Source organism: Aptenodytes patagonicus, chromosome 6 (assembly GCF_965638725.1).
Source record: "Aptenodytes patagonicus chromosome 6, bAptPat1.pri.cur, whole genome shotgun sequence".
Lineage (NCBI taxonomy): Eukaryota > Metazoa > Chordata > Aves > Sphenisciformes > Spheniscidae > Aptenodytes > Aptenodytes patagonicus.
This window is the reverse complement of record NC_134954.1, coordinates 49253781-49274495: the sequence shown is the minus strand read 5'-3', so window position 1 is coordinate 49274495 and position 20715 is coordinate 49253781.

Genomic DNA, 20715 nt, shown 5'->3' with positions numbered 1-20715 from the left:
ACAAACCATTCTAGCAGTTGCAAAATGAGCAATGGGGACATCTCGGGGTCTTTATTAATTTAGAGGTAGTGGGAAAGTGGGACTTAAAACTGTGCCCCAGCAGCTTTCCTGACACATTTCACAACATGAGCTAGACAGCTATTCTCATCTTCTCTGGAGACAAAGTACAGATGACTTTTGATATCAGTGTAACTTCTCTTTCAGTTAACAAGCTGTTCCTCTAAGTTAAGAGCTGCCCTCGGTGGTCACTGTCTGTAACTCCACATCAATTCTGTGCTACCAGGTATGTGGCAGGAAAAGGAACAGAAAGGCTTCGAGAGGTTGATGGCCCTGGCAGACTATTAGACTGTTTGGCCGGGGAAAGCACTTCGCGGCTGTTAATATTAACTCGGGCACTCTGAAGTCTTGAATCACTAGGATTTTCCAGGAAAAAGTGAATCCTTGATGGAAATGCATTGATCTAACAGGAAGGCCACAAGCCCTCCTTGTTACGTGAGCAGTTGATGCTGTAATATCTTTCACGCTGCAGCCTTCTGGGAAAGAAGCAGCAAATATTTTACTCGTCGCTCTCAGTTTCTACTTTTTGCTGCAGCGTATTTTTAACAGCATTAATTATTGTTTGGCACTTGTACTTGAAGTGTTCTCTATGAGTCAGGCTAAAAGTTAACGCGCATTAAATAATAATACAGAAGCAGCCAATTAGTAAAAATACATCAAAGCACTCTGTAATGCAACCATACTAGCAGCTGATATAGGACTTTTGATGTAATTACTGGGGCTAAGATGTCAAATGATTGAACAAACCAGCAAATCAATGAACTGTGCATATACAGATTATTAAAATCTAGAGTGGCAGGGGATCTTAAGGTATCAGTCAACACATTACTCTGCAGTGAGTCATTTTTGGCAAAAGTTTGCTGAGAGGTTGTGAAATCTCCTGTTGTAGGTTTTAAGAACAAAGCCTAGGCAATCTATGCCAATGCTTACTCACCCAAACCATGAGAATTTTTTTCCTAACATCTAATTTAAATCTTCCTTCCTCAAATTAAGCTCGTTGCCTCTTCTGCTAGCCCCAGACAACATGAAGAACAGGTTGTTTCATTCTTTTCTGCTGCAGCCTTTCAACAGACTTGACATACAAGCAGATGTTGCATAGCATCGGGTGAGGGCTGCACCCTTCCCTTACACCATAGTGTGCAAACCGCTGGCCTTACAGCTCCTGTAGTGAGCCACAACAGGTCTGAATGGGGGGCTGCACCACTTCCAGGGGTGTAAATAGCTAGTTCAACCCTGAGGGCCAACGTAGCTTTGCATATCCTATCTCCGCTATCTAAGCCAAGACAGGGGCTCTCATTTATCCCATAGAAGAGAGCGCTAAAATCCAGGATTGCTGTCATTGCGTCTTGATAAGGTATTGGCCTTATATAGAACTTCTTTAAGTTGGAAATACATACTTAATTCCCTCCTTACTTGTAAGCACAAATAACTAACTCTTGCTTTAGCTAGAGCTTGGACACAGCCTTCACTTGCCTCTTGTGAGAATATTGATATTTTATTTCTTCTTCACCAATTTTTTTTGTTTGACCTATTTAAATCATATAATTAGAAAAAAACACATGAGCAGGACTGATATGTTATTCAATCTTGGGAAAAAATTTAAATGAGACAAAAAAGCCCCAAACTGGGCTTTTAAAGTTTGAGATATTGTCCCCACAGGGGAAAAATTACTGAGAGGAGGAGGGAAGTTTTTGAAAGTTTCCTGCTTGCTTTCTTTTCCAGCTTAGAGTCCTGAAACTGAAGTAGTTGCTGACCTCTAACTGTGATATTACAAAGTGAAAATGAGGACATTCTGATAGCAAAATGGAGCTCTGTGTGTCACTGTGCAAATCATTAATACTGGTGCCCTCAGATAATTGAATATTTCAACTCAGAGACCCATAATTTGGAGGAATAGTCTTTATCTTCTATAAAAAACCCAGAACAAACCAGCCCAAGATACAAGTTAAGGTAACAGAAAATATATGGAATCGGGAAAGAGGAGCCAGTCATGAAATTTTCAGAGATTTAAAACAAAGAAGAAAACCAACTATTTAATTTCACTGCTTCACTGTGAAGTATGAGTTATAACATTTGTATAATGAATGTTCAATTGACTGAGGAATCTCAAATTGGTAATTCAGCAATAACTGCAGCAGGCTGAATGCAGCCCCAGTGCCTCCATTACATGGCACACAGCGGGAGAGGATAATACGAACAGCAGGGTTACAGCAGCCTCCTTTTCTGTGTACACATCTCCCTATTTATACCATCTATTAGCAGACATCACAGGGGAACTAGAAGCTAAACTGAAGCTCCTTAGGTGATTTCAGGGCTGTTTCCATAAAGCAAACAGAAGATAGCACACAAACATGTGACACAGAACAGTTAAAAAGCAAGGTGCTGAAAACCTTTAGAGTGAAAGAAACTGTTGTGTGAGGTAGGGTAGAGATCTGGAGTATTTTGCAGGTCTGTAACAGCGGTGGCAGACTTCTGTCAGGAACTCGTCTGCAAGGTACAGGAGGAGTATGTTTGAAGAATGAAACAAAACAAAAAGCATTAAACCCTTTCTTCAGTGAAAGGGCTTTCTCAGGGCTCGTACCTGAGAACAGAAATGCTGGCGTTTCACTTTAACAGCCTCACAGATCCAGCCTGGCAATAAAAGAAATAAATAGGTAACATCCTCAAACAGCCTACCCGCAGCTCACTGAAGCTACGGAGGCTTGTGGCTTCTTCCCCTGCCGCTGCGGCAGGTCCCAGCGGTGCTGGCCTGGGGAGCACTGCCCTGGGCAGGCTCCCTTCTCTGCCCCCTTCCCCTCGCCTGCTGCAAGGTGTTTAAAGGCAAACCCCAAAACTTCTGCTCTGAAAAGAGATCTTTCCACATCAAGTTCACTTCGAATGTTTATCTGGAACACTGTATTTGTTACCCTGAAGCTTGTATTCCCAGTTATTTCACATGAACAATGGTGGAAGTTGCTTGAACAAGGAGACAACTTTACTGAACTAAACTGATTAATCTTATCTTATTGCTGTTTACAGTTGTTTTTAAATAGACAGTAACTGATCCCATAGAGCCCATTATAGCTCCTCTATATGGAACACTTTATAATATGTAACACATTTATCAGAGCTGGTTTTGCTTCTTAAAATAATGTTGTCAAGCTTCTCCATTTCATTCATAACACATTATTTTCCACTTCTTGCTGTCAGCCTCTAGTTCATATTATGTTCCCCCTGGATCTCATTTTACTTTAGTTTCAGTAACATTGATATCACCTATATGTGCTTTCTATTTCTGACGCATTATTCCAGTTTTGCCACGAGGTGTCAGCAAAATGCACACCAGCACCACGGCTCTCCACTTACTGCAAGATTTGGGAATTCTGGGGGAAAAAAAAGAGAAATTCTCTTTAGCTGCCAATAAATTGACACAGTAGTAAGGGGGCCACGCTTCTGATTTCCCCATGCCTTTCTCTGTTTAGCTAGACTTTTGTATTACAGCAACAAGATGTGAACAGCACCCTCCAAACCTTTGCACTGCGGGTGATTGACATCAGCTTACCTTTGGTTTCATTAAGAGGTATTCTAAAGTCTGCCCAGGTTTACAGTGCTCATCAGCATGCCTGGAAAAGTCTTCTCCTTGCATCAGGCCTTCCTGGCTTTTCAACAAGCCATTGGAGCTCCCAATTACATGACATCTACAAGATGAAAAAAAAAGCACGAATTGAAGAGGCATCAGATAGGACATACTCATTTATTCCAGGGTTTCACTTAAAAAGCATTTAAACACCGCCCCCCCTCCGATAGATTCTGAAGCAATTTCTTTTTCAAAGCAAATGTATCTCTTCCTCTTTGTCCTCCATCTCTCTCTCCCCAATTTTTTACTTTTTCAACAAAAAAGTTAAAAAAGTTAAATGCTGTTTCTACCTATCACGGTCTGACTGCCCAATGCTGTCACTTGTCCAGCTCTCCATTTCTACATTCATTTACTGCATAGGGGATTTCTTTTTTTTAAACCATCTGGACCAGAAGCTTGAATAAATTTACAGGCATTCACCAGGGCTGTTAATCAGATCCCTGATACAAAAACATTATCTGCCAAGTGCAGAAATAAACCTGCCCTGAATTCGCATAGACGGCCAGGCACTGTAGGACTGGCTGTGTGCACGGGGGAAAAGGAAACCCAGCCAAAGGTGTGCCAAGGTGGTACAACCACCAGACGCCGGGCACGGCCGGGCAGCGCCTGCGGGTCAGCCACCGCAGCGGCCCCATGGGCTGTGTCGTGCTGGCAATGTCCTGCAGCCAGTCGCTGCCAGCTCTGCCGAGCTGGTTTCGGTTTGTCTGGCACCAGCCAGGTGATTCACAAGAGCCGAACGCAAGGGGAGATTCACCCCTTCATTTTCTTAAATACCATCTATAAGCAAATTACAGAGAGCACGTTGCAGTAAAAAAGACCAGCGTCACCAAAGCTTCTCGTATCTTTCAGAAAAGCAAATCAGCTCCAATACACAAATAAACTACATATTTCCAAGTTTGTTATTTTGTTTCAGCTCACACGAGTCAAAACACTTTCACTGATTTATCATTCCTGCAAGGCCTAGTTTTTGGATTTTTACCTTTTGAGGTGGTTTAGCTGGACTGGCTGCTACCCAACGCCTTTTAGCTCAGCTGGCTTCTGGCTGTGTCAGCATGGGATCCTGCTTCCTTCTGGGATCCAAGGGAAACAACCCTATGTCTTCATTTGCAGTTATTCTTGTGTGAGGCAGATAGCAGAGCCTCCTTGACTCATTTAATTCCTTTGGGGGTTGAAAGAAAACTGATTAAACAAGGTTAAGGAGAATCTCAATCTAGAAACCCTCTGCTTCTTTCTGCACCCGTGATGCCCAGAATTGGTACAGAGGAGGGAAGCGCACCAGAGAGGAAGAGTCCAGGGTCAGTTTCAGGTATGTACAGAAGTCTGGGAAATTCTGGCCTATGCCTTTGTCTTGTGTGAGATGGCTACTTACATGAAACTCGGGCTTCACAGGATTCCACAAACTGAATTTACTGTTAAATAGAACCCCTACATTTCACACAGATGGGTTGTTATTAATATTCCATCTATTTGACCTAGATTCGGTAGACTGCAAAGTGCCACGTTTAAATTTAACTTCTAAAGAAAAAATAATTAAATTGAAAAATCAATCACTGGGCAATTTCACATTCAGTTCATTTAAGGTCAGATTGTTGCTGTCTCACGGAACATAAGTTATACTAGTTTAAGTTTTCTTAATGGACCAAGTTCAGAAGTGATGTGAAATTAGATTTAATTATAATTACATATATATATTAATTGTAATTATAATTACATATGGCTAATGAGTCTTAATTGGCATATAGCATACATATTGAGAGGTATGTACCCATTTACATCCCCTTTGACTCACTTATTAGTTGGACCCAAGAAGACAAGGGGCAGGAATTGCCACCAGGGGTTCCGGATGGTTCAAACGGTCATAGATGAAGAGGACAAGTACCTGCCTCCTTCCTGCACAGGCAGGCACTCGAGGCCAGGACTTGGCAGAGGGACCATAGGTTGCTTCCCAAGGGTATTTCTGCTGCTACGCAGGAGCTGCTGTGTTAGATGTGATCTGCTGTGGGTGACTGACCTTTGCAATCCATGTGGCACCATTTCGAGCATTCTGCACCTTTCTAGTATGGTTCTAGGGAAAACCCTAATCCAGGGTGAAAACCAACGTGTCCAACTTGCTACAAATTTTAGTCCTCTTCAATCATCAACTCTGAGTTATGTTTTGAATTTCGGTAGAAAATCTATAGTAATCCGGTTAGAGAGGTTCTTTGGTCTTACATCTAATTGGTTTTCCAGCTGGAGGTGCTTTGGGCTTCCATCTATTTTTTCAAACTGGAATAATTTCATTCAGCAGAACATTTTCAACAGAATTTCATAGTACTATGAAGTATGAAGATTTTCCAACTGCATCATGGTATATGCATCTCCATTGTTGAGAGACCTTAGCCCAGTGTAGTTTGGTTCTAGATTAAGATGTATAATTCCAGATTTAAGGGTTTGCATCTTTGGGTTTTGGACTTTTTTTTCTTTTTAAGTTTATGGGCTCTGACTAATTAAGTATAAAAGTGTTTGCCTATAAAAAAGGATCACTAGTATTTTTATTATAGCATGATAAATGTTAAGTTTTTAACGTGTCTTTAAAAGAAGTAAAATTTTATTGTATATTATATTTTTAAAATGCCTTGTTAGATTCTGTGGCAAACAATTTTATTGACTTGTAACAGTAAACTCTGAAGTAATCTAATTACTTTAGGAAAGTAATTTGGAAAGTACTTTAGAAAAGTGTCTTTTTCTTCTAATGATATATTTCTGATTAATCTGTGTTTTTAGAGAAGCAATGTTGGCACAACTGCTCTCCTAATAAAATCATTCTTTGAGGGTGAAGCATACGTGACATATTTTAAACAGGGCCTTGGTAAACTCAGTTTTGCAGACATGTAGAACTTCTGCAACTTAAAGCTGTAGTTCTAAAAACAAAAAAAGGAAAAAAGAAAGCTATTTGCAAGTTTAACTGCACTCAGAACAACAGCAGCTAGCCATAAGAAAATCCATCTATCATCTGCATTGCTTCCTTTACTCTGAGATGCAGCATAAATCAAATATCTCTAGTGCGACTCGACTGATAGCCAAGAGAGTTACACTTATATTCCTGAAGTTTTGCATTTCAAGGTAGCATGAAGCATCAGAATCACACATTGTTAGTCTTTATCTGCATATTAAGTCAGAATTTCTAATATAAAGATCCTTATTTTTCTTTTCAACAGGCATGCCTATGGGAGGAGCACAGCTGGGGAGACAGCTGCAGTGGGGTTGACTTCATGGAGGTTCCTGCAAGGGTTCTGCTCAACAGACTTACAGATTTTAGGGGTGCAGTTCTTTCCTATTTCCTTCTTTCCTGTTTTCTTCATTCCTGGGTTAGTGAAGAAAAGGAAATTCCTTAGATGAAACTCCTTTATGCAGAAGTTCTGTGACACTTTTGTCCACTGTATTTTTCCTTCAATGGGAAACCAAGCAAAGGAGAACAGAGGCCATGTCAGAACATGGAACTGAGCTGCGTACCTCAGTCACTAGGCTTTTTGTCACAGCCAAGGCTGTATCTCCAAGTGCAGGCACTGTGAAGATCAATAAAAGTATGGGAGGAATCTTTGAAAATACAATTAATTACAAATTCAAGTTCTAGCTAATTAAAAAGCTTGAAGAGTTCTTCTAACTTAGCTGTATCTTGAGAATATTAAAGATTATTTGCAGTACATTAAAATACATTTTAAAAAAAAAGGAAAACCAACAAGCATGATCAATGTGAAATTCTCAGGCAACAGTAAATCATCTTTTTTTTTCCTTTTCTTTCTTCTTTTTTTAAAAATTAACCTGAAAGCTTCTCAGCAGACCAAACTATTTCTATTATAAACCTACATTCAACTGTTCCAGGTGTGACAAGCTCTACTGAGCATTCTTCGGGGTCTGTTGTTGTCCTCCTGGTATGAAGACTCTGTGGGAACTTCAGAAATGCTTGGCATCAGCTCTCAATTTCTTTATAATGCCTACAGAGAGATTTCTTTGGAGGTACATATTTAACCTCTATACTTTCAGTCAGTGCCAAGGAGAAATGCATTTCTGCCGGGAAGTGGTGGTGTTAATTTTTTGACTTCTTTATCCTGTAAAGAGACTCTGGTCAGAGTCTGATTATTCCGAGATTTAACTCTGAAAATACAGAGTCCCAATACAGCAGAAGCATTTTGTTTGTTTACTTGTTTTAATGCTGCTAGAAATAAGAAGATCCTTCCCAGCAAATAGGGGGGAAAAAAAATCCCTCCACCAGCAGTATATGCAGACCAAATATCATGCCTTCTTAACAGTACACACAAATAAGAAAATGAGTCAGGCTGGTCTACTGTTATGAGATGTGTCAGATACAAATAACTTTGAAAATTGTTTTTTTCTCTTTACAATACCTGCACATACTTCCTCGAGATCAGCTTATAAATGGTTCCAGGTCCTCTACCATGACAAGGGAGCCCTGTCTGTGGGCTGGCTGCAGAGTCACAAGCTGCAGGATAAGTGCCAGAGATCAGAGAAGCCAAGCATTCAAGATTTCCAAAAGTTATGGCCAGGGGACTCGGTTGGTTGAAGAGAATGGTGTCACCCCTTCCTCCTTGCCATTTTAAGGCAAAGAACAGAACTGCAGTGTGACCTCCATTTTACTTTAAAAAAAGTAAAAAAAAAAAGCTCTTCCTCTTAATAATAGATAATGGGGGAGAGGCTAATTTCCCATCAGCACAGGGGCCTGGCAGCCTGTTTCACAGACTGCCTTGATTCAGTCCTGGCAGAACTGCCCGTGTTTTCCCCTTTTCAAAGAATCGCTAGCTGTTTTAAAGGTCCCGGTATTTCTTTTCATCAGCAGGCAATATAAAAAACTCCCTTTCTCTCAACTGCGTGTGAAAGAGACGCTCACAGAATTGAAAATTTTCTTATTTTAAATGAAATTAGAAAGTAAGTGGGTGATCTGTTGAAATGCATTGTTGTGTGAACTGCTTGTTGAAAGCATGCAGCCAAGCTTCGAGAAAAGGTGGGAACAATCACTGCTATCAGCCTTCCAAATACCAAGCAAAAAAAGTTTGATTTTCATCTTCTCTATCTGTCATGATGAGAAAAGACAATTCCTGTGACAATGTGGTGAAATATAGTTCTAAAATGAAACAGGATGATCGTAATTTTTTGATTCATATCTTCTTAAAAGAAACCTTATTTGCTATCTGGAGTCCATTTCTATTGACCTTATTCTCTGAAAACCTCTGCACGTATTTTGGAAGAATCAGATACTTTAAGACATGATCAAGGCAGGAATAAATTTTCCACATGAGAGGTTTTAAAGGATGTCTGGTCATGTCAATAGAGTCTTGAGAGGATTGCTGTTTGTAAAGCAGATATGCTGTATTTAAATTCTGTATTGTAACCACTTCAATGTTATTCCTATTTGATACATTGAAGAATATGAGCAGTTACCCCATTCAAACATTGTCATCAGTCCACTTGGTATTTGTATTAGCAGTGGAAGACAGCATCCAAACAATGTCACATAATTTAAGCCTCATGAACAGGTTTCAAATCAGACTAAGAACATGAGGCAAAAAAAGCAAAGGTATTTCTTCTTTATACCCATACTAATATGTCGAGAAGCCAACGTTTTGTCAATGACCTCAAGTTCTCTATCGCTGCCTCCTGAGGAACAACATGCAATAGCATTTTGTGTTTCTTCCTTATGCCAAGGTCAAACACCACCAATGAGTCATGATGAGAGACTTCCTTTCTCTCTCTTGCCAAGAAGAAAATTTCTTTTAGTGAAAACTAAACACTCACCAATATTTTTACTGAAATATTGGAAATATCTGACAAGTTCTATTAGTCTTAAAGTTCTACCTTCATTATCAATGTTCTTTGTTATTAGAGAAGTATGGAGTTGAATGTCTGCTTTAGAGTAAACACATGCAATGAGCATATGAACAGAAAGAAAAAACCATCACCATTCAAGTTTCTTCATTGCTTTCTGGTAACTCCTTGACTTGGAACATTTGCCAACTCTGGAGATGCTGACAGTAAATGTAAATGTTCAACCACCCCGATATCTGTTGGAGGGATAACATAGCAGAGCATAAGCAATCCGGGAGGTTCCTGGAATGCACTGATAACAACTTCCTTTTCCAAGTGGTAGAGGAGCCAACGAGGAGAGGTGCTACGCTGGACCTGGTTCTCACCAACAAGGAGGGGCTGGTGGGGAATGTGAAGCTCAAGGGCAGCCTGGGCTGCAGTGACCACGAAATGGTGGAGTTCAAGATCCTTAGGGCACTGAGGAGGGCGCACAGCAAGCTCACTACCCTGGACGTCAGGAGAGCAGACTTTGGCCTCTTCAGGGATCTGCTTGGTAGAGCGCCATGGGAGAAAGCCCTGGAGGGAAGAGGGGCCCAAGAAAGCTGGGTAATATTCAAGGATCACCTCCTTCAAGCTCAGGAGCGATGCATCCCAACAAAGAGGAAGTCAGGCAAAAACGCCAGGAGGCCTGCATGGATGAACAAGGAGCTCCTGGACAAACTCAAAGACAAAAAGGAAGCCTACAGAGGGTGGAAGCAAGGACAGGTGGCCTGGGAGGAATACAGAGAAATTGTCTGAGCAGCCAGGGATCAGGTTAGGAAAGCTAAAGCCCTGATAGAATTAAATCTGGCCAGGGACAGCAAGGGCAACAAGAAAAGTTTCTATAGCTATGTTGGTGATAAAAGGAAGACTAGGGAAAACGTGGGCCCTCTCCGGAACGAAATGGGAGACCCGGTTACCCGGGACATGGAGAAGGCTGAGGTACTCAATGACTTTTTTGCCTCGGTCTTTGCCGGCAAGTGCTCGAGCCTCACCACCCAAGTCACAGAAGGCAAAGGCAGGGACTGGGAGAATGAAGAGCCGCCCCCTGTGGGAGAAGATCGGGTTGGAGACCATCTAAGGCACCTGAAGGTGCACGAGTCCATGGGACCTGATGAGATGCATCTGCGGGTCCTGAGGGAACTGGCGGATGAAGTTGCTAAGCCACTATCCATCGTATTTGAGAAGTCGTGGCAGTCCAGTGAAGTTCCCACTGACTCAAAAAGGGGAAACATAACCCCCATTTTTAAGAAGGGAAAAACGGAAGACCCGGGGAACTACAGGCCAGTCAGTCGCACCTCTGTGCCCGACAAGGTCATGGAGCAGATCCTCCTGGAAACTATGCTAAGGCACATGGAAAATAAGGAGGTGATTGGTGACAGCCAACATGGCTTCACTAAGGGCAAATTGTGCCTAACAAATTAGGTGGCCTTCTACAACGGGGTTACAGCGTTGGTGGATAAGGGAAGAGCAACTGATGTCATCTACCTGGACTTGTGCAAAGCATTTGACACTGTCCTGCACGACATCCTTGTCTCTAAATTGGAGAGACATGGATTTGACAGATGGACCACTCAGTGGATAAGGAATTGGCTGGATGGTTGCACTCAAAGAGTTGTGGTCAACGGCTTGATGTCCAAGTGGAGACCAGTGATGAGTGGCGTTTCTCAGGGGTCAGTATTGGGACCAGTACTGTTTAAGATCTTTGTTGGTGACATGGACAGTGGGATTGAGTGCACCCTCAGCAAGTTTGCCGACGACACCAAGCTGTGTGGTGCGCTCAACACGCTGGAGGGAAGGGATGCCATCCAGAGGGACCTTGACAGGCTTGAGAGGTGGGCCCCAGTGAACGTCATGAAGATCAACAAGGCCAAATGCAATGTCCTGCACATGGGTCGGGGCAATCCCAAGCACATATACAAAGAGAATGGATTGAGAGCAGCCCTGAGGAGAAGGACTTGGGGGTGTTGGTTGATGAGAAGCTCAACAGGACCTGGAAATGTGCACTTGCAGCCCAGAAAGCCAATCGTACCCTGGGCTGCATCAAAAGAAGCGTGGCCAGCAGGTCGAGGGAGGTGATTCTCCCTCTCTACTCCACTCTCTTGAGACCCCACCTGGAGTACTGCGTCCAGCTCTGGGGCCTCCAACACAAGAAGGACATGGACCTGTTGGAGCGAGTCCAGAGGAGGGCCACAAAGATGATCAGAGGGCTGGAGCACCTCTCCTATGAAGAAAGGCTGAGAGACCTGGGATTGTTCAGCCTGGAGAAGAGAAGGCTCCGGGGAGATCTTATAGCAGCCTTGCAGTACCTGAAGGGGGCCTACAGGAAGGCTGGAGAGGGACTTTTTACAAGGGCATGCAGTGATAGGCCAAGGGGTAATGGCTTTAAACTGAAAGAGGGTAGATTCAGATGAGCCATAAGGAAGAAATTCTTCACTACGAGGGTGGTGAAGCACTGGCACAGGTTGCCCAGAGAAGTTGTGGGGGCCCCATCCCTGGAAGTATTCAAGGTCAGGTTGGATGGGGCTCTGAGCAACCTGGTCTAGTGGAAGGTGTCCCTGCCCATGGCAGGGGGGTTGGAACTAGATGATCTTTAAGGTCCCTTCCAACCCAAACCATTCTATGATTCTTTTGGAAAATGAATAGAACTTCTGAACCTATTGGACATCGGAGCTTTTTCAAGTCACAGAATCAAATTTGGCAGTTAAAATTGTAGTCCTAGGAAAAAAGAAGCTAAAAAAAAAATTAAGGGTTTTAGTGTGCAAATATATTTTATAGGTGATCAAGTCATGGTGCACAGAAAGAGAAATGCCAGTAGAGTGGGTTAGAGTGGCCAGGCGAAGTTCCTGGCACTGAATAGAGTCCTCTCCTCAATGGCCCACTTCATAAGATCTATCAAGCAGCTATCAAACAGCTTTTTAGTTTAAGTCTTTAGTTATATATTCTTTAAGTGACAACACAGAAGTGCATTTCAAATCACGACTGAATGCTTGCTCACTCACAATGTAAAACAAAAACCATCAGTCTGAAAACACACCTTCGCAAACATGTTTTCCTCCTTAAATGCCTGTGAGCGCATTGTACCTCTTAGTAGCTCACACACTATCCTGGTGCAGTGAGAGCTCCCTCTCCTCTTGCAGCCCACCTTGTCCACTCTTGTCTTGCTGCTTCTTCTCTGTACTGGTGGAGTGTCATCCTGGCATACGGCAAGCAGTCGCTACAGGATGCAAATTTAAATATAAAATATCTGAAATGTCCATTAATTACCTTTAAAAATAGATGTTAATAATGGCAGGCAACATATGTAAGGAGTTAAGTATTTTCAGGAAGAGGCTAAAACTGTTTAATGCTTTTTTTCCCCTGACAGGGGACTGCAGAGCAGGCCAGCTCCCATGATTTAGAAGGCACCAGAGCGTTCCCAGCATTCAGTCCCAGAGAGGGAACAGCAAGTCGTAACTTTTAAAATTAACTTTTGCAGTTGAAAATGTGGATGTAATTCTTATCACCCTCTACATTTGAACAGTTCTGGTGCCTTTGCTACCACTAATCAATATCTCCTGCACTAAATCATTTACAGAGAGCAACCACTGAAGCTGATTTACGAGCCTGGTGCCAGGTCTGGCACCACAAAGGGCTCAGGTGGTAGAAAGTATCTGTGCTTGCATGGTCCCCCCACCCCTTATGTATTCCAAAGATGGGTAGCAGAGAAGGGGGAGAATATAACTGGAGTGTGTTTAGCATCAGCAAGGAATTGGAGTCTGGGGTTTATGGTTTGGTAGCTGTCACAGGTGAAAAGCATTCACTAATGAAGTCCAGACTGGTGTCAGATAGACATTGTGTTCCTGTTCCCGTCTCCCTTTTCTTGGGGGCTGAATAATTCATCAGCAAACACTCACCTGTGAAAGTCACAGGTAAATCTCATACTGGACGGTTTTTATACATGAACTCTGATTGCCTCTCCACTGGGGGAGGGAGGCAGGAAGCCGAGACGCAGGAAACAGATCTCTGCCCCAGGGAAGGAGTGAGGCACAGACTCAAGGCACTCTGGAGGATTAACTTTTCAAGATATGGAAGGGGATTACTGTAGCCCTGGACTCAGGGGCAGATAGGCAACAGGAGACAGACCTCTTGTCCCTCTGATGCACGTCAGATTTTCAGCAGGAAAGGAAGTTAAAACCCAGCACACGTTATAAGGCATGCATGTGCCCTCCCATAATATGGCTACACTGCAAACAGTGCTGTCCTGCAGGGTGGGTGGACTTCAGCACAGGAGTGCACCTCTATGTGATCCCATCAGGAGTTATACAGACAAGAAAAAGCAAGGATGGAGCCAGTGTATTTGCTCTTATGTAAATCAACCCCCCACTATTTCCTTTGCCCTGTTTGGCAATGGGTAGGCTCACACTATTCTACCGTGAGAGCCTCAGAGCAGCTCCGCTGAAGTCAGGCAGTGAAGATCCATTTTTCATTCAGCCTTTGCAGAAAATGGTAGAGAACATTTCAAAATTTGAATTGCATGGGAAAACCTGATTTGGCACAGTTGAACATGAAAATTAGCTTTGAATGAAGCTACCACCTGCCTTCCTGAGGAGATAATATATCCCGAAAAGGAAGTGTTTGCAAGCATCACTGACCCTCTAAGGCAAGCATCAGATCTGCCAGAAAATGTGCTTAACACAGTCAAGGCTGACAAAGCTTAGACAGATAAAATGAGAAGGGTCATGGTTATGTTGTCCCCTATTGTTAGGCTTTCTTATGTGCTAAAATCTGACATCACAAAATCTCCTGCCAGTTTTACTCTCCCTGCAGGTGTTGTGGTGGTGGTTCTTTTTTTGGGGGAGGGGTGGGAGGTGGGTTTTTGCTGCTATAAGTGAGCTGTAGGGAAGATATTGAAGGTGGACTGTTCGGTGACTTTATAGTTTAGGGAGCTGCTTTCAAGTTCAAGGGCAGAATGGAAAAATCTCACCAGCACTTGCTGGAAAATGAAGGCAGACTTCACTCAGGAGATGGAGGAGGGAGCTGACATCTTGACAGGCTATGAGAACTGATACTTAAGAGGCTGATAGAGGGCCGGAGAAACAAGTGGCATGGTTTGATGTGGTCAAGGAAGGAGCTAGAGAGAGGATCAAAGAGTCAGCTGATATAATCAGAAGGCAAGGCAGGATGATGCTGCAAGAGGTTCAGACATGGGATGGCAAGAGCTTGGCTGGCAGAAATCGGTCCTTGAATAGTGGGAAAAACCTCCCTCTTACAGCTGGAGGAGAGGAGGTGACTAAATGGAAAAGTAATTTGGGTGGATGGCTCTGGGGAGAAGGCTTAACCAAAAATGACATCTTTTTATGAGCGAGAGACCTCCTGAAGGAAACACAAAATCCTGGGGAAATGAAATGGAAATTTCCCTTGCTGGACGAGAGCCGTGTTTGAGTCTGGGGTGCCGGAGAGGGTGCTCATTGCCTGAAGTATCTTGAAAGCCGTGGCTCAGATTTAGTACTCTGACAGCACCAACTGGCTGCTGCGCGTGTTGGGCATTTAAATCTGCTGAAATTACATCGTATATCTAAAGTGTAAACTGCAGTCTTTGAAAAAGAAGCCTGTGTGCCGTGGCTGCTCCTAGCCTAGGAAAATAGCTCACAGCAGCTAACACCTCCTAACAAATGTGTTTTTCAGCACCACTACAGTCAAATGCTTTCATGTAAGACTGACCTAAACTTGCTGGTCCCTTTCCTGATACAACTTGCTTCACAGGGCTAGATATGGCCATACTGGCACTTGTCCTGTCTGCATTTTGTGGTGGGGAGTCTGGCTACGCCTGTTCCTCTCAGTCCGTCTGATGGGGAAGGCATCCCTTTCCTCCAGGGTGCTTTAGGTCTTCTGTGCAAGAGGAAGCCGTCTGTTGTTTCTAAGTGGTTCCTGAACTAACAAATGCACTGCAGACGCCTACACCTACCCCATCTCCTGTAAAGGGACCGACCTGATTCTGTCCCTTCACGCAACACATTAAAATGTCTTATGTTGATGGAATATGTTTTATTACTTTTTTCTTCAGTCCCACCTAAGTCCTTAACATCTCTTTCCCTTTACAACTCATGGAATTTAGACAAATAGTGGAGGCACTTGAATACTTTTTAACAGTCAGTGAAAAATTGTTGCTAAGGTATGAACTCCACCTTTCAGTTTCGTTCCATTTTCATTTGGCTTGCACAATAAAAATCACAATATTTTCCCTACCTTTATTTCAGGGGGGAGAAAGGCGTAATTTTTGTTTATATGTTTGTATAGATCTGAATTTGTTTTCAGAGAGAAAAAAATCGTGTAGTGGATTTACATCTGACAGCACATCTCTGTTATGTGGATTTTGCTGGCCAGTTCTCCAGACATGGAAGTCTGCCTCCACTTTACCTAACCCTGCTTCTGAGATAGCAGGTGCCCTTTTTTCAGTCAGCATCTTAGCTGCATAAACCAGTGGATATTCATCAGATTCAGCCAACAGTAGCCTTACTGTCTGTTGCAGAGTATTTTTTTTTCCCTATTACAATCTCCCCTGTTGCTGCTACTTTGCTATATTGCCAACATTATCCTTAAACAGTCCATAATACTTTTCTAAAAAATATGACCAATTTTTGCACTGATCTTTCCTTTTTAAGTCTGATAGGGGGCAGAAGAAATATGCAATTCAAAACCCAAACAGTCCATTGCTCCAAAACACATATACCCAGAGACAAATGCAGAAGAGGTGTCAGCCGTGGTGCTTGATGCACTACTAGAAGTTGCTTGGCTGTGAACACAGGACATGAGCAAGATTGGTGAGAAGTTTTTTAGCCACTGAACTGGTTAAATGGTTTCAGATAATCTAAACAAATAACTCTGTGAAAACGTGTTTGTTTTAGCAAAACTCACCAAGGCCTGAAACACACCACATTGCAATTACTGCAAAGTCCTTTTTTTGGCCTGAAAAATACAACCTCAGCCCCTCCAAAATCCAGTCACAACATTGCAGCACAATGATTTCCCCTCCCCGTCACTTTGACTCTCTCACCTTTCCAGGTACATCCATCCTCCTTTCAGTTCCCCTTCTTCAGCCTATTACAGGTAAGATGCTTGTCTTCATTTTTTCAGGCTTTCATAGCAGGTGCCCACCATGTTATGAATAATCAGTCAGTATTTAGGGCTGCAAAGTTTCCTTCAGCTTCTAATTGCCCTGTAACACAATGATTACTTTTGATTTTTCAGCAGAAGACCTTTTTATCTTTTAGAATTATTGACTCATTTAAGATGCCGGGGTCTTCTGGAGGTCACCTAGTTCAGCCTCCTCCTCAAAGCATTCCGAGTTGGATCAGGTTGCTCATCTGGCTGCATATAAGAGCTTCCCCAAGGGTGGATATTGCAATAACCTTCCTGGGCAACCTGCTCCAGAACTTACCCACTTCTACTGGGAAAACTTTTTTCCTTATGTGCAGCCAGAATGTTCTTTCCTGCAGCTTCTGACTGTCGCCCCTCATCCTTTCGTGGGGCTTCTCTGAGAAACGTCTGTCTCTCTTCCCTGTAACCACCTGTCAGACACTTGAGGACAGCGGCCAGAACTGCCACAGCCTTCTTCAGGCTCAACAAACCCATCTCACTTTCCAGAACACAACGTGCTCATTTCCTAACCACCTTTGTGGCCTTCTCCCAGACTTGCTCCAGTTTGTCAAAATCTCGGGGGCCCCAAACTGGACACATCACTCCAGGTGCAGCTTCAAAAGTGCTGAACGGAGTAGTTTCACCACATCCCTTAACCCGCTGGCCATGGTGTTGCTAAAGCAGCACAGTGTTCAGTTAAGCTCTGCTGCCACAAGGGCGCACTGCAGACTTGTGTTCAATTTGTCCACCACAAAATTTAGGTGTCCCCCCGCCCCGCCCGGGTCCTTTCCTGCAAAGCTGCTTTTCTGGTGAGCGGGCCCAGTCTGCAATATTGCACGGGGTGGCTCCTTCCCAGACACAGGACTTGGCCTTTGTCTAAACCCCATGAGGTTCCTGTCAAACCACGTCTCCAGCTTGCTGAGGTCCTTCTGGACAGCAGCCTTACTTTCCAGCGTACCGCCTGGAAAAGCAGGCCCCCCCGTTTGGTATTAAAAGCCACACACTTGCTGAGTGCTCTCCATCCCGCTGTACAGGTCACTGGTGAGTACGTTAGGTGTTACTGACCCCTGAGGAACCGCACTCAACTGGCCGTCACAGACTGCAAATGGCTGCCCAGCGCTTGGAGCTCAGTGGCCCGGCCACTCTTACAGCCACCTTGTAGCCACCCACCCAGTCCATGCTGCCCCCATTTCCCTGCAGGGATTCTAGGAGAGGCTGTCAAAAGCTTGACTGAAGTCAGCGTAAGGGCACCCACTGCTCCCCCTTGTCTGCACAGACAGGCATCTCACCACAGAAACCACTCGGGCTGCTCAGGCACGATTTTGCCTTTGATAAACCCATGTTGGTGAATCCCAATCACCTGCTTGTTTTCATGTGCCCAGATCGTCTTTCTTGTCATTTTTGAAGACAGGCATAAAATTGTCCTTTTTCCAGCTACTGGGGACCTCCCTCAATTGCAGCCTTTCAACGGCGACAGGCTCGTTTCGGCCTCCTCCACTTCTGGTGCTTGGCAGGAGTTGGCTCTTGGCATTCAGCATCTAGCACAGTACAAATCAATACAAATGAATATGAATAGGAAACTAAACCAAATAGCAACATTTCTAAATCAATGTTACTTTAATCCACAAACATTATACCATCTAAGAATTCTAGATACTCCAAAACATATATATAGTTTTACCTGAAATGCTGGTCATTCCAGTAAATACTTGAGGATACTCAGGATGTCACTTGAAACAAGAATGTTAAGAAAAAATGGTTAAAAAAATATACTAGGCATAGTAAGAAAATCATCATGACCGCTGTGACAAGAAGGTGACAGCTGTGGAGATTTACTGTCCAACCAAGCATGAATAAATAGTACAGTACCTCACTTATTCAAGGTGACATGTTCAAAAGATATACAGTGAGGCTCACTGGGTTATTGCCAGATGCATAAAGATAGTGAAATACCTCCTGCGGAGCTTAAAACAACCATGCTCTCTTCTTTTCAGAAAAATGTGACAAATTCTTTTGCAAAACTTTTCTGAGCATAAAATTTATAGTCCAAGATCACAGAGAAAGGGAGTAAAAGAAGGAAATTAATTTTTAATGAAATAATCTCTTTCTTACGGGAAATGTTTATTAGTTTATCAGTAGATGGACCCAGTGTAACATTATCACAGGAGTTCAAGTGCTGATATGGACAGGGCAACGTGCATGCTAGCTTCTTCTTCCTTCTGCTATCTGACCAAAATCAGAGGGAAAGATTTTATTATCATTTTGACCTGCAGAAATGAGAGGCACACATCCTAGTATCCTGCAGTGGTCACAGAAGATTCTATTTTTATTATTTTTCTTAAAAGTATATGTTTATATAGACTACTGGACCATGTCCTCTGATACCCTTTATGGAAATCTTTTGCAGCACAGGGACCATGAGCCAGCCACACACACCAGCAGAAAGTACCTGCTGATGTGTCTGTGTCCAGTCTGGATCCTTTTTCTTCTGCTATGGAAAGATGGCAGCGCCAGGTGACAATCCCTGACCAACACAGCGCCCCTTATAACTTTTGACTTCTCGTACAGGAACAACTTGCAGTGAACAGACCTAGAATAATAGACGTACGAGAGAATGTGATCCTATTGCTTTAGCCTTATTACCTTAGTGGTTTGCACGTTCAATATATTTATTCAAAATGGTAACTGCATTGCAAATATTGTATTTCAGTACTAGTTCTTTGTTATAACAAATCCATGAATTTCATAGCCAGCTGTCTGTAAATGATATTACACCTCAGGAGAAAACATCCTAACATATAAAAAAAGCAGCTTAGCCTTTGTGCAAGTATGATACAAATTTTCCTTCTCATGTAGAGCTCGTTTCCAAAACACGAGATCCCAGCAGGCATAATGAGAGGGTTTGCCATTCACCATGTAATTATCATGTCAAATGCTCAGTCCTGCATGTCCTGGACAAAACTTTGGTGGCAAGTGGAGTTACAGTACACAAAATGTAAGTTAACGCAGCAAAGAGTACAAAGGGTGTTGGATATGAATCTGAACATGAGTCTTCCTTGGCTTTCAGTCACAGACTTTAGCTCCTTGTGTTTCACAGGTTAAGTAATTCCTCTTATTGCTGAATGACATGACCCATTCTTTCACGCTTAGCGACCTAAATATTTCCCCAGTGTAAGATGCTCTTTGAAATAATCAGCTGTCCAAGAAGTCTACACACTCTGGCCGGTCCCCTTTTTAGTACAGGTTTTCTGTATTTTATATGGGAACACTTTCAATTGCAGAAACTTGTAATTGCTTTAAATTTCTCATCACCAACAGTAGGTTATAAAAAGCAGGTAAAATAGTCTTTTAATACATAGACAACTCGTTTCCTGAAGAACCAATTAAAATACACAGTTCAGTAAAACCATCTCACATTGGACAGAAACAGGCTCCTCATGTAACTCCTCTGAAAGCACCTGAGCAGTTAAACCTGACTCCCTACAAGCATGAGTTACAAAATCAGACACAAACAGATGCACATGGAAGAGTGCCCACCCATACTACCTTCTAATTCTCACAGTCCACAGGATTAATACAACTGTACCTGCTTCCCCAGAGGATGCTAAAAGCCCGAGCTCCCTTACCTACCCCTTTGTAGGTGATTCTCCAGCAAATTATCCTCTCACAACACAGTCGACTGCTCCACTGAAGAGTGGAAATTGGGCAGAATTACACTTGCAGAATATGGTCTCTAATATGTTGCAACTATGAGGTATATGTTGGTCTGTAAATTCTCTATTATAAAGTTCCTGAAATTTTTATTCCTTAGTCTTTGTGGATTTGTAACAGCCCTGTTGGCTTTGTATTAACCCTACAGCCTTACAGTTGAGTCTTTTACTCTTGTACTCTTTACTTTTCACTTTGTATTAACAAAGAAAAGATTTTTACAGAACAGATCAAACTTTTCAGCAGGGAAAAAGATAATTTCAAAGCTTCCCCAAACACCTGCCTTCAAAAGCCTGCTGCATCAAGCAGCTGCCTCCTTTGCCCATGCTTCAGAGCAAGTCCTGGCTCCAAAGTGACCTGCTTCCAGTCTCAGGTAT